General features: G+C 43.0%; 1 protein-coding gene across 1 annotated transcript in view; it reads left to right on the plus strand.

Annotated features, from left to right (window-relative positions):
* The window catches only part of ATAD5 (ATPase family AAA domain containing 5), a 507,256-nt gene that overhangs the window by 153,602 nt on the left and 340,176 nt on the right, over positions 1 to 13,478 (plus strand). The gene's annotated exons all lie outside the window — the stretch shown is intronic.

Raw genomic sequence — 13,478 nt, forward strand, 5'->3', positions numbered from 1 at the left:
AAGTTTATCCCATAAATAATGGGTCTCATAATAAAGTCGGCTTTAGGGTGCATGATTTGTATTAATAATGCCTTAAAGAGTTGTGCAGACTATTGCATCATCTGCTAGGAAGTGCTAATAATGCAGCTTTTAGAAAGAACCGGGTGCATAATTTGTCTTACAAAAATATAATTGATAACGTGAATAGGATCCATGTGTTGAGGAGAAGTATGTATAATCTCTCTCATCCCTATCTAATGTTCTCCAGCTATCGATTAAATTTGATCTATTAAAAAAATCATAATGGATTTTAAGAGGCAAATCTCCCCCAGATTGGCTAACCCCCACCTGACCTATCTACCCTATCAATAACTAAATACACTTCCTATTTCTATTCCATAATGTAACTTGCTTATTTTAGTTAAAGACCCTTTGAGAGTCATTAGGTGCATCGATATTTCCTATTATGTCGTGAATTTTTCCCCTTAAAATATACCATGTGGGTCAATCATTACTTAATCTTTTTTTAAATTGAGGGTGGAATGTATCAAAATTGATACTCCACAATACTTTTTAGAGCTAGTGGAATATATGCGGTCTCAATATCTAGGTGCTTACTGTGTTAGTATTTTCACCTTGGCGTAAGCCGTCTTATGGAAAATATTTCTTTCCTATGGCATGGAGAGTCCACAACCTCATTCCAATTACTAGTGGGATATTCAACTCATGGCAAGCAGGAGGAGACGAAGAGCACCCCAGCAAAGCTGTTAAGTGTAACTTCCCTTACCCATAATCCCCAGTCATTCTCTTTGCCTTTGTCAATGGAGGATGTGCGACGTCGGTGTCCGAACAATTTAATCCTTTTAAAGTGATGGTAAACTCTCCCCTTTATAAAATCAGATCTGGAATGTAAGCGCTATTTTAGATGAAGTTTAATTCATTAGCTGTAATGAAGATGCAGTATAACTTAGTTATTAATATAGATATGAAATTCAAATACTGCATGCTCCTCCGCCCACTTCAAAAGTAACATTTTCTGTGAGCTAACAGATTGAATTGTTGTCCAATCAGCGCACTCCCCATATGGCACTTTTGTTGTAGCTAGAGCATTGATTGGAGAGTAATTCAATCATTTAGCTGACAGGAAGATTGACTTTTGAAGTGGGTGGTGTAACGTGGGGTATTTGAATTTCATATCTATATTAATAACTAAGTTATAGCGCATCATCATTGCACATGATGAATAAAACCCCATCTAAAATAGCACTTACATTCTAGATCTGATTTGATAAAGGGGAGAGTTTACCATCACTTTAATGGGTACTTATCCCTGCAAGCAAGGATTGGGGTTTAGCTGTGTCCACGTCAATCTCTTTAGTAAGAGTAGTGGTGTCTTTTAGCAGTTAGCAGAGGCGAGATAGTCTTTGCTTTTACTTCTAACATTTATGTTACCCCTATATAGAAAACCAGGGTTGGTTACGGTTTTTTCTTTTCTCTCCATGTCCCTGCCAGCGGTTAATTGAGGCTGACAGACTGGAAAGTCTTGTGTCTGCTCCACAGCAGAAGATTCTGGAGGTTAAGTCCGTTTTATATATCTATATAGCTTATTTAAACCCTTCCCTTGGCAAGTATAACTGTTATTGTCATCAGAGAGAGGACTTTGAAGGGTGACCAACTGGCACCTCCATTGCCCTCTTAGGTGAGTCTGGAAACCTTAGTTATTACCTAGGTTTGGGATATCGGTTATTTGAGCAGCTTTGATCTGCTGGCATCAACTTAAACAGGCTCCGGTTCACTCATTATTGGGTGTTTCCCTCTGGCACAACTCAACTGCCCTCATATTTGTTTACAGTTAAAAATGACACAGGGGGTTGAAGCTTTTATTTATTTTTGTGGACCTTTATAATGGAGCATCTACACTCTCGCTCCTTTAGCTGATATGTTCCTCATTTACAGCAGCGGCACCTCCGGCTTCAGTAGAGGAGGCTACCGTTGACTGTGTTATGCTTATATTTCTTTTGCAAGAGTCCACGGATTCATCCTAACTTGTGGAATATTGTCCTTCCTGACGTTAAGTAGCAAAGAGAGCACCACAGCAGAGCTGTCTATATAGCTCCCCCCTTAACTCCACCCCCCAGTCATTCTCTTTGCTGGCTCTAAGCAAGAAGAGTAAAGAGAAGAGGTGTTAAACTGTTAGTTTTATTTCATCTTCAATCAAATGTTTGTTATTTTTAAATGGTACCGGTGTTGTACTATTTATTCTCAGGCAGCACATAGATGAAGATTTCTGCCTGGAGGATGATGATCTTAGCATTTGTAACTAAGGTCCACTGCTGTTTCCACATGAGCTGAGGAGTACAGGAAAACTTCAGAGTGAGGAACGGTTTCTTGCTATACAGCAATGAGGTATGTTCAGTCATATTTTCTGCAGAGACTGTGTTAACTCAGAAAGGCTGACAGTATCCCCATTAGGGGAAGGGTAAGCAGTAATCCTAGTGTTATCAGAGTCCTGAGAGTCTTCTGAGGGACTAATTGAAGCTTTAAACCCCATATTATCGCTTCCTAAGGGCAGGTAGGGCCACAGCAGAGCTGTGGCAAGGTGCTTTAGGGGGTTTTAACCGGTTTTAGACACTTATCAATCTGGGCTTTTTTCTTTTGGGGGTCTATTGCTTATTTACTTGTGGTGCAATCCTTCTAAGGCTTAGTGGGTACACTGTTAAAATTTCGGAATTTTTGAAGCAATTTTAACCTGTTTTGCAGTTTGTGTATGCCTTTTTTTTCCTCTTAAAGGTACAGTACCGTTTTTGCAAATTGTGTTTTTTTTATTAAATAAAGTGTTTTCCAAGCTTGCTTGCTTCATTACTAGCCTGTTAAACATGTCTGACACTGAGGAAACTCATTGTTCAATTTGTTTAGAAGCCATTGTGGAACCCCCTCTAAGAATGTGTCCCAATTGTACTGATATTTCTATAAATTCCAAACAGCATATTTTGACTTATAACAATTTGGCATTAAATGATTCTCAGACAGAAGTAAATCAGGTTTTGCCATCTAGTTCTCCCCAAGTGTCACAATTAGTTACGCCCGCACAAGCGATGCCAAGTACTTCTAATGCGTCTAATTCTTTCACCTTGCAAGATATGGCTTCAGTTATGAATACTACCCTCAGAGGTTTTATCTAAACTGCCAGGGTTGCAAGGGAAGCGCAGTAGCTCTGGGTCAAGTACAAATGCTGAGCCTTCTGACGCTTTAGTAGCCGTATCCGATATTCCCTCACAATGTTCTGAGGTAGGGATGAGTAATTTGCTGTCTGAGGGAGAGATTTCTGATTCAGGAAAGATGTTCCCTCAGACAGATTCAGATATGACGGCATTTAAATTGAAGCTAGAGCACCTCCGTTTATTGCTCAGGGAGGTTTTAGCTACTCTGGATGATTGTGATCCTATTGTCGTTCCAGAGAAATTGTGTAAAATGGACAAATATTTAGAGGTTCCTGTTTACACTGATGTTTTTCCGGACCCTAAGAGGATTTTGGACATTGTTACTAAGGAGTGGGATAGACCAGGTATTCCGTTCGCTCCCCCTCCTATTTTTAAGAAAATGTTCCCCATTTCTGACACCATAAAGGACTCATGGCAGACGGTCCCTAAGGTGGAGGGAGCTATTTCTACTCTGGCTAAGCGTACAACTATACCTATTGAAGACAGTTGTGCTTTCATTGATCCTTGCATAAAAAGTTAGAGGGTCTCCTAAAATTTTTTTTTGTTCATCAGGGGTTTCTTCTTCAACCTATAGCGTGCATGGTTCCGGTAACCACTGCAGCTGCTTTTTGGTTTGAGGCTCTAGAAGAGGCTCTTCAGATGGATACCCCACTAATATTTTGGACAGAATTAAGGCCCTTAAGTTGGCTAATTCTTTTATTACAGACGCCGCTTTCCATCTTGCTAAGTTAGCGGCAAAGAATTCAGGTTTTGCCATTTTAGCGCAAAGAGCGTTATGGCTTAAGTCCTGGTCAGCTGATGTGTCATCTAAATCTAAGCTTTTGACCATCCCTTTCAAAGGTAAGACCCTATTAGGGCCTGCACTGAAAGAGATCATTTCAGACATCACTGGAGGGAAGGGTCATGGCGTCCCTCAAGATAAGTCAAATAAGACAGGGACCAAACAAAATAATTTTCGTTCCTTTCGAAAATTCAAGGGTGGTCCCGCTTCCTCTTCCCCTGCTGCAAAGCAAGAGGGGAACTTTGCTCAATCCAAGCCAACCTGGAGTCCTAACCAGGCTTGGAACAAGGGTAAACAGGCCAAAAGGCCTGCTGCTGCCACTAAGACAGCATGAATGGGTAGCCCCTGATCTGGGACCGGATCAAGTAGGGGGCAGACTTTCTCTCTTTGCTCAGGCCTGGGCAAGAGACTTCAGGACTCCTGGGCCGTAGAAATTGTAACCCAGGGGTGTCTCCTAGATTTCAAAGATTCTCCTCCATGGGGGAGGTTCCATCTTTCTCAATTGTCTGTAAACCAGACAAAAAGAGAGGCATTCTTACGTTGTGTAGAAGACCTTTTTACCATGGGAGTGATCTGCCCAGTTCCGAAAACAGAACAGGGGCAAGGTTTCTACTCCAATCTGTTTGTGGTTCCCAAAAAAGAGGGAACCTTCAGACCAATTCTAGATCTCAAGATCCTAAACCAATTCCTAAGAGTTCCATCCTTCAAGATGGAGACCATTCGGACTATTTTACCAATGATCCAGGAGGGTCAATATATGACTACCGTGGATCTAAAGGGTGCGTATCTATACATTCCTATCCACAAAGATCATCACCAGTTCCTCAAGTTTGCCTTTCTGGACAGGCATTACCAGTTTGTGGCTCTTCCCTTCGGGTTGGCCACGGCGCCAAGAATCTTCACAAAGGTTCTAGGGTCCCTTCTGGCGGTCCTATGGCCGAGGGGCACAGCAGTGGCGCCTTATCTAGACGACATCTTAATTCAAGCGTCGACTTTCCAACTTGCCAAGTCTCACACGGACTTAGTGTAGGCCTTTCTAAGATCTCATGGGTGGAAGGTGAACGTGGAAAAGAGTTCTCTTATTCCTCTCACAAGAGTTCCATTCCTGGGAACTCTGATAGATTCGGTGGACATGAAAATATTTCTGACGGAGGTCAGGAAATCAAAGATTTTAACCACCTGCCGAGCTCTTCATTCCATTCCTCGGCCGTCAGTGGCTCAGTGTATGGAGGTAATCGGACTTATGGTAGCGGCAATGGACATAGTTCCGTTTGCTCGCTGGCATCTCAGACCACTGCAAGTATGCATGCTCAAACAGTGGAATGGGGATTATGCAGATTTATCTCCTCAGATAAATCTGGATCAAGAGACCAGAGACTCTCTTTCTCTTGTAAGGTGTATCCAGTCCACGGGTTCATCCTTTACTTGTGGGATATTCTCCTTCCCAACAGGAAGTGGCAAAGAGAGCACACAGCAGAGCTGTCCATATAGCTCCCCCTCTAGCTCCACCCCCCAGTCATTCTCTTTGCCGGCTCTAAGCAATCGGAAGGGTAAAGTGAATGTGGTGTTAGAATTGTAGTTTTTATTTTCTACAAGCAAAAGTTTATTTTAAATGGTACCGGTGTGTACTATTTACTCTCTAGCAGAAAGGAGATGAAGATTTCTGCAGGGAGGAATATGATTTTAACATGCTCTCCCTCAGGACAAGTCCTTTAAGACAAAGAACAAACAAAATAATTTTCGTTCCTTTCGGAATTTCAGGAGCGGTTCCGTTTCATCCTCCCCTGCCACAAAGCAAGAGGGTAACGCTTCACAACCCAGGTCAGCCTGGAAACCTTACCAGGGCTGAAACAAGGGTAAACAGGCCAAGAAGCCTGCAGCTGCCTCCAAGACAGCATGATGGGGTAGCCCCAGATCCGTGACCGGATCTAGTAGGGGGCAGACTCTCTCTTCGCTCAGGCCTGGGCAAGAGATGTACACGATCCCTGGGCCTTAGAGATTGTATCCCAGGGATATCTTCTAGAATTCAAGGACTCCCCTCCAAGGGGAAGGTTCCACATTTCTCGTCTGTCTACAGACCAGACAAAGAAAGAGGCGTTCTTACGCTGTGTAGAAGACCTACATACTATGGGAGTGATCCACCCAGTTCCAATTGCGGAACAAGGGCTGGGTTTTTACTCAAACCTGTTTGTGGTTCCCAAAAAAAGAAGGAACGTTCAGACCAATCCTGGATCTCAAAATTCTAAACAAATTCCTCAGAGTCCTATCATTCAAGATGGAGACCATTCGGACAATCTTACCAATGATCCAGGAGGGTCAATATATGACTACCGTGGATCTAAAGGATGCATATCTGCACATTCCTATCCACAAAGATCATCACCATTTTCTCAGGTTTGCCTTTCTGGACAAGCATCAGTTTGTGGCTCTTCCTTTCGGGTTGGCCACTGCTCCCAGAATTTTCACAAAGGTGCAAGGGTCCCTCCTGGCGGTTCTAAGACCGCGGGGCATAGCAGTGGCGCCTTATCTAGATGACATCTTAATTCAGGCGTCGACTTTCCAAAGAGCCAAGTCTCACACGGAAATTGTATTGACCTTTCTGAGGTCTCACGGATGGAAGGTGAACATCAAAATGAGTTCTCTCTCCCCCCTCACAAGAGTTTCCTTCCTAGGAACTCTATTAGACTCGGTAGAAATGAAAATATTTCTGACGGAGGTCAGAAAGTTAAAACTCTTAACCACTTGCCGAGCTCTTCATTCCATTCCTCGGCCATCTGTAGCTCAGTGCATGGAGACAATCGGACTAATGGTAGCGGCAATGGACATAGTCCCTTTTGCTCGGATACACCTCAGACCACTGCAACTATGCATGCTCAAACAGGGGAATGGGGATTATGCAGATTTGTCTCCTCAAATACAGTTGGACCAGGGGACCAGAGATTCTCTTCTCTGGTGGTTGTCTCACCTGTCTCAGGGAATGTGTTTCCCCAGACCAGAGTGGATCATCGTAACGACCGACGCAAGTCTGTTGGGCTGGGGTGCAGTCTGGGACTCCCTGAAAGCTCAGGGCTTATGATCTCGGGAAGAAGCTCTTCTCCTGATAAACATTCTGCAACTGAGGGCGATATTCAACGCTCTTCAGGCATGGCCTCAGCTAGCTGCGGCCAAATTCATCAGATTTCAGTCGGACAACATCACGACTGTAGCTTACGTCAATCATCAAGGGGGAACAAGGAGTTCCCTAGCATTGATGGAAGTAACCAAAATAATCAGGTGGGCGGAGGATCACTCTTGCCATCTCTCAGCAATTCACATCCCAGGAGTAGACAACTGGGAGGCGGATTTTCTAAGTCGTCAGACTTTTCACCCGGGGGAGTGGGGCACTCCAGAGTTGGATCTGATGGCATCCCGTCAGAACACCAAGCTTCCTCTTTACGGGTCCAGGTCCCGGGATCCCCAGGCGGTGCTGATAGATGCTCTAGCAGCGCCTTGGTCCTTCAATCTGGCCTATGTTTTTCCACCGTTTCCTCTCCTCCCTCGCCTGGTTGCCAGAATCAAGCAGGAGAGGGCGTCAGTGTTTCTAATAGCGCCTGCGTGGCCACGCAGGACCTGGTATGCAAACCTAGTGGACATGTCATCTGTCCCACCATGGACACTGCCAATGAGGCAGGATCTTCTAATACAAGGTCCTTTCAAACATCCAAATCTAATTTCTCTGCGTCTGACTGCTTGGAGATTGAACGCCTAATTCTATCAAAGCGTGGTTTCTCTGATTCGGTTATTGATACCCTGATTCAGGCTAGAAAGCCTGTCACCAGGAAAATCTACCATAAGATTTGGCGAAAATATCTTTGTTGGTGCGAATCCAAGGGTTACTCATGGAGTAAGATTAGGATTCCCAGGATATTGTCCTTTCTCCAAGATGGATTGGAGAAAGGATTATCAGCTAGTTCCTTAAAAGGACAGATTTCTGCTTTGTCTATTCTTTTACACAAACGTCTGGCAGAAGTACCAGACGTTCAAGCGTTTAGTCAGGCTTTAGTCAGAATCAAGCCTGTTTATAGACCTGTGGCTCCGCCATGGAGTCTGAATTTAGTTCTTTCAGTTCTACAAGGGGTTCCGTTTGAACCTTTACATTCCATAGATATTAAGCTTTTATCTTGGAAAGTTTTGTTTTTGGTAGCTATCTCATCTGCTCGAAGAGTGTCTGTTATCTGCTTTACAGTGTGATTCACCATACTTGGTTTTCCATGCAGATAAGGTAGTTTTGCGTACCAAACCCGGTTTTCTTCCTAAGGTTGTGTCTAATAAGAATATTAACCAGGAAATTGTTCCTTCTCTGTGTCCTAATCCTTCTTCGAAGAAGGAACGTCTGTTACACAATCTTGATGTGGTTCGTGCTTTAAAGTTCTATTTACAAGCAACTAAGGATTTCAGACAAACAACTTCATTGTTTATCTATTCTGGTAAGAGGAGAGGTCAGAAGGCGACTGCTACCTCTCTTTCCTTTTGGCTGAAAAGCATCATCCGTTTGGCCTATGAGACTGCTGGCCAGCAGCCTCCCGAAACAATTACTGCTCATTCTACCAGAGCAGTGGCTTCCACATGGGCTTTTAAAAATGAGGCTTCTGTTGAACAGATTTGTAAGGCAGCGACTTGGTCTTCGCTGCATACTTTTTCCAAATTTTCCAAATTCGATACTTTTGCTTCTTCGGTTGCTATTTTTGGGAGAAAGGTTTTACAAGCAGTGGTGCCTTCCGTTTAAGGTACCTGTCTTGTTCCCTCCCTTCATCCGTGTCCTAAAGCTTTGGTATTGGTATCCCACAAGTAAAGGATGAACCCGTGGACTGGATACACCTTACAAGAGAAAACAGAATTTATGCTTACCTGATAAATTTCTTTCTCTTGTGTATCCAGTCCACGCCCCACCCTGGCTATTAGTCAGGTAGATTTTTGGTTTAAACTACTGTCACCACTGCACCCTATGGTTTCTCCTTTTTCTTCCTAACCTTCGGTTGAATGACTGGGGGGGGGGGTGGAACTAGAGGGGGAGCTATATGGACAGCTCTGCTGTGTGCTCTCTTTGCCACTTCCTGTTGGGAAGGAGAATATCCCACAAGTAAAGGATGAACCCGTGGACTGGATACACCACAAGAGAGAGAAATTTATCAGGTAAGCATAAATTCTGTTTCTTTGGTGGTTGTCACAGGATCACCTGTCCAGGGGGAATGTGTTTCCGCAGGCTAGCATGGGTTATTGTGACGGACGACAGCCTACTGGGCTGGGGTGCAGTCTGGAATTCCCTGAAAGCACAGGGTTTGTGGACTCAGGAGGAGGCCCTCCTACCGATAAATATTTTGGAATTAAGAGCGATATTCAATACTCTTCAGGCGTGGCCTCAGCTGGCTTCGGATTCATCAGGTTTCAGTCGGACAACATCACGACTGTAGCTTATGTCAATCATCAGGGGGGAACAAGGAGTTCCTTGGCGATGATAGAAGTTTCCAGGATAATCCTATGGGCAGAGACTCACTCTTGCCATATATCGGCGATCTATATCCCAGGGATGTAGAACTGGGAGGCAGATTTTCTAAGTCGTCAGACTTTTTTTTATTTTTTTATTGAGGAATACATAAAATAACATACAGGGATTCAATTATACAGTTACAGAGAAACACAGGCGATAAGTGTCATAACAGGTGGAGTGACATATGATCAAGTTGGTACAGAACCTTAAAAAATAGTGAAGTACTATAATACAGCCAATAATCCCAATTGTACCTGTAAAATAATATAAAAGAGAGAGGAAAACATCAACTGTTCATCCTCGATTTTCAACCTCCATAACATGGGTGAGGCCATTTTTAGACCTCCAACACATCCATTAAGAAAAATATCTGGAGGGTTTTTACATTATAGGGTCCCATTTTGGATCCTTTTAACACTATCAAAACATATTACTCTTCTTTATAGTCTATACAGCTAATATAAAGAGCACATAATACAAACAAACATAGGGGAAGGGATAATATAAAGTACAAGAAGCTTGTTAAAACATTGTCTTTCAATAGTCCAGCGGCATGAGAGCATGTGAAAGAACAACTATCTCTGGATAATAACTTATATTAAACAAAAATAATATCTTGTCCTATGGAGACAAGATATAGACTATGGGGAGATATTAATCTAGATTAAAAACAACAGCATTGTCACACATTCTTTATATATTATCCATACCCAAAAGACAATATCGCTATTGGTCATTGTATTATTCATATACCACATGCTCTCAGCTCATCTAGATTGCTCAATATGAATTTCTTTCATGTAATTAGCAAGAGTCTATGAGCTAGTGACGTATGGTATATACATTCCTACCAGGAGGGGCAAAGTTTCCCAAACCTCAAAATGCCTATAAATACACCCCTCACCACACCCACAATTCAGTTTTACAAACTTTGCCTCCCGTGGAGGTGGTGAAGTAAGTTTGTGGATTATTTTTCATCGGAATTGGCTGTCTTTCTTCTGTTATGTGTGATCAGTCCACGGGTCATCATTACTTCTGGGATATAACTCCTCCCCAACAGGAAATGCAAGAGGATTCACCCAGCAGAGCTGCATATAGCTCCTCCCCTCTACGTCAGTCCCAGTCATTCTCTTGCACCCAACGACTAGATAGGATGTGTGAGAGGACTATGGTGATTATACTTAGTTTTTATGACTTCAATCAAAAGTTTGTTATTTTAAAATAGCACCGGAGCGTGTTATTACTTCTCTGGCAGAGTTTGAGGAAGAATCTGTCAGAGTTTTTTACTATGATTTTAACCGGAGTAGTTAAGATCATATTGCTGTTCTCGGCCATCTGAGGGAGGTAAAGGCTTCAGATCAGGGGACAGCGGGCAGATGAATCTGCATTGAGGTATGTAGCAGTTTTTATTTTCTGAATGGAATTGATGAGAAAATCCTGCCATACCGTTAAAATGACATGTATGTATACACTTCAGTATTCTGGGGATGGTATTTCACCGGAACTACTCTGTTAAAGGTCACTAATCCTTTTTAATAACTATTTATCATGTTAAACGTTTTTGCTGGAATGTAGAATCGTTTACATTGCTGAGGTACTGTGTGAATAAATATTTGGGCATTATTTTCCACTTGGCAGTTTTTTTGCTTTAATTGTGACAGTTTCGTTTCTCTTCACTGCTGTGTGGGAGAGGGAGGGGCCGTTTTTGGCGCTCTTTGCTACGCATCAAAAAATACCAGTCAGTTACTTTTATATTTCCTGCATGATCCGGTTCATCTCTGATAGATCTCAGGGGTCTTCAAACTTCTTTGAAGGGAGGTAAATTCTCTCAGCAGAGCTGTGAGAATTCTTATAGTGACTGTGAATAAAAACGTTGCTTTGTATTTTTTATGTCAAATTTAATTATTGTTATTTTACTAATGGGAACAAACCTTTGCTAAAAGTTTTGTTGTTTTAAAGTTTGATGCTATAACTGTTTTTCAGTTCATTATTTCAACTGTCATTTAATCGTTAGTACCTCTTTGAGGCACAGTACGTTTTTTTGCTAAAAAAGATTATAACCAAGTTGTAAGTTTTTGCTAGTGTGTTAAACATGTCTGACTCAGAGGAAGATATCTGTGTCATTTGTTCCAATGCCAAGGTGGAGCCCAATAGAAATTTATGTACTAACTGTATTGATGCTACTTTAAATAAAAGTCAATCTGTACAATGTGAACAAATTTCACCAAACAGCGAGGGGAGAGTTATGCCGACTAACTCGCCTCACGCGGCAGTACCTGCATCTCCCGCCCGGGAGGTGCGTGATATTTTGGCGCCTAGTACATCTGGGCGGCCATTACAGATAACATTACAAGATATGGCTACTGTTATGACTGAAGTTTTGTCTAAATTACCAGAACTAAGAGGCAAGCGTGATCACTCTGGGGTGAGAACAGAGTGCGCTGACAATGCTAGGGCCATGTCTGATACTGCGTCACAGCTCGCAGAGCATGAGGACGGAGAGCTTCATTCTGTGGGTGACAGTTCTGATCCAAACAGATTGGACTCAGATATTTCAAATTTTAAATTTAAATTGGAGAACCTCCGTGTATTACTAGGGGAGGTCTTAGCAGCTCTCAACGATTGTAACACCGTTGCAATACCAGAGAAACTGTGTAGGTTGGATAAATACTTTGCGGTACCGGCGAGTACTGACGTTTTTCCTATACCTAAGAGACTAACTGAAATTGTTACTAAGGAGTGGGATAGACCCGGTGTGCCGTTCTCACCCCCTCCAATATTTAGAAAGATGTTTCCAATAGACGCCACCACTCGGGACTTATGGCAAACGGTCCCCAAGGTGGAGGGAGCAGTTTCTACTTTAGCTAAGCGTACCACTATCCCGGTGGAGGATAGCTGTGCTTTCTCAGATCCAATGGATAAAAAATTAGAGGGTTACCTTAAGAAAATGTTTGTTCAACAAGGTTTTATATTACAACCCCTTGCATGTATCGCGCCGATTACGGCTGCGGCAGCATTTTGGATTGAGTCGCTTGAAGAGAACCTTAGTTCATCTACGCTAGACGACATTACGGACAGGCTTAGAGTCCTTAAACTAGCTAATTCCTTCATTTCGGAGGCCGTAGTACATTTAACCAAACTTACGGCTAAGAACTCAGGATTCGCCATACAGGCACGTAGGGCGCTGTGGCTAAAATCCTGGTCAGCTGATGTTACTTCTAAGTCCAAATTACTTAATATACCTTTCAAGGGGCAGTCTTTATTTGGGCCCGGTTTGAAAGAGATTATCGCTGACATTACAGGAGGTAAGGGCCACGCCCTACCTCAAGACAAAGCCAAAGCTAAGGCTAGACAGTCTAATTTTCGTCCCTTTCGGAACTTCAAAACAGGAGCAGCATCAACCTCCACTGCACCAAAACAGGAAGGAGCTGTTGCTCGTTACAGGCAAGGCTGGAAGCCTAACCAGTCCTGGAACAAGAGCAAGCAGGCCAGGAAACCTGCTGCTGCCCCAAAGACAGCATGAACCGAGAGCCCCCGATCCGGGACCGGATCTAGTGGGGGGCAGACTCTCTCTCTTCGCCCAGGCCTGGGCAAGAGATGTTCAGGATCCCTGGGCACTAGAGATCATATCTCAGGGATACCTTCTAGACTTCAAATTATCTCCCCCAAGAGGGAGATTTCATCTGTCAAGGTTGTCAACAAACCAGATAAAGAAAGAAGCGTTTCTACGCTGCGTACAAGATCTGTTATTAATGGGAGTGATCCATCCGGTTCCGCGGTCGGAACAAGGACAAGGGTTCTACTCAAACCTGTTTGTGGTTCCCAAAAAAGAGGGAACTTTCAGGCCAATCTTAGATTTAAAGATTCTAAACAAATTCCTAAGAGTTCCATCGTTCAAAATGGAAACTATTCGGACAATTTTACCCATGATCCAAGAGGGTCAGTACATGACCACTGTGGATTTAAAGGA

The sequence above is a fragment of the Bombina bombina genome, chromosome 1 (assembly GCF_027579735.1).
Source record: "Bombina bombina isolate aBomBom1 chromosome 1, aBomBom1.pri, whole genome shotgun sequence".
Lineage (NCBI taxonomy): Eukaryota > Metazoa > Chordata > Amphibia > Anura > Bombinatoridae > Bombina > Bombina bombina.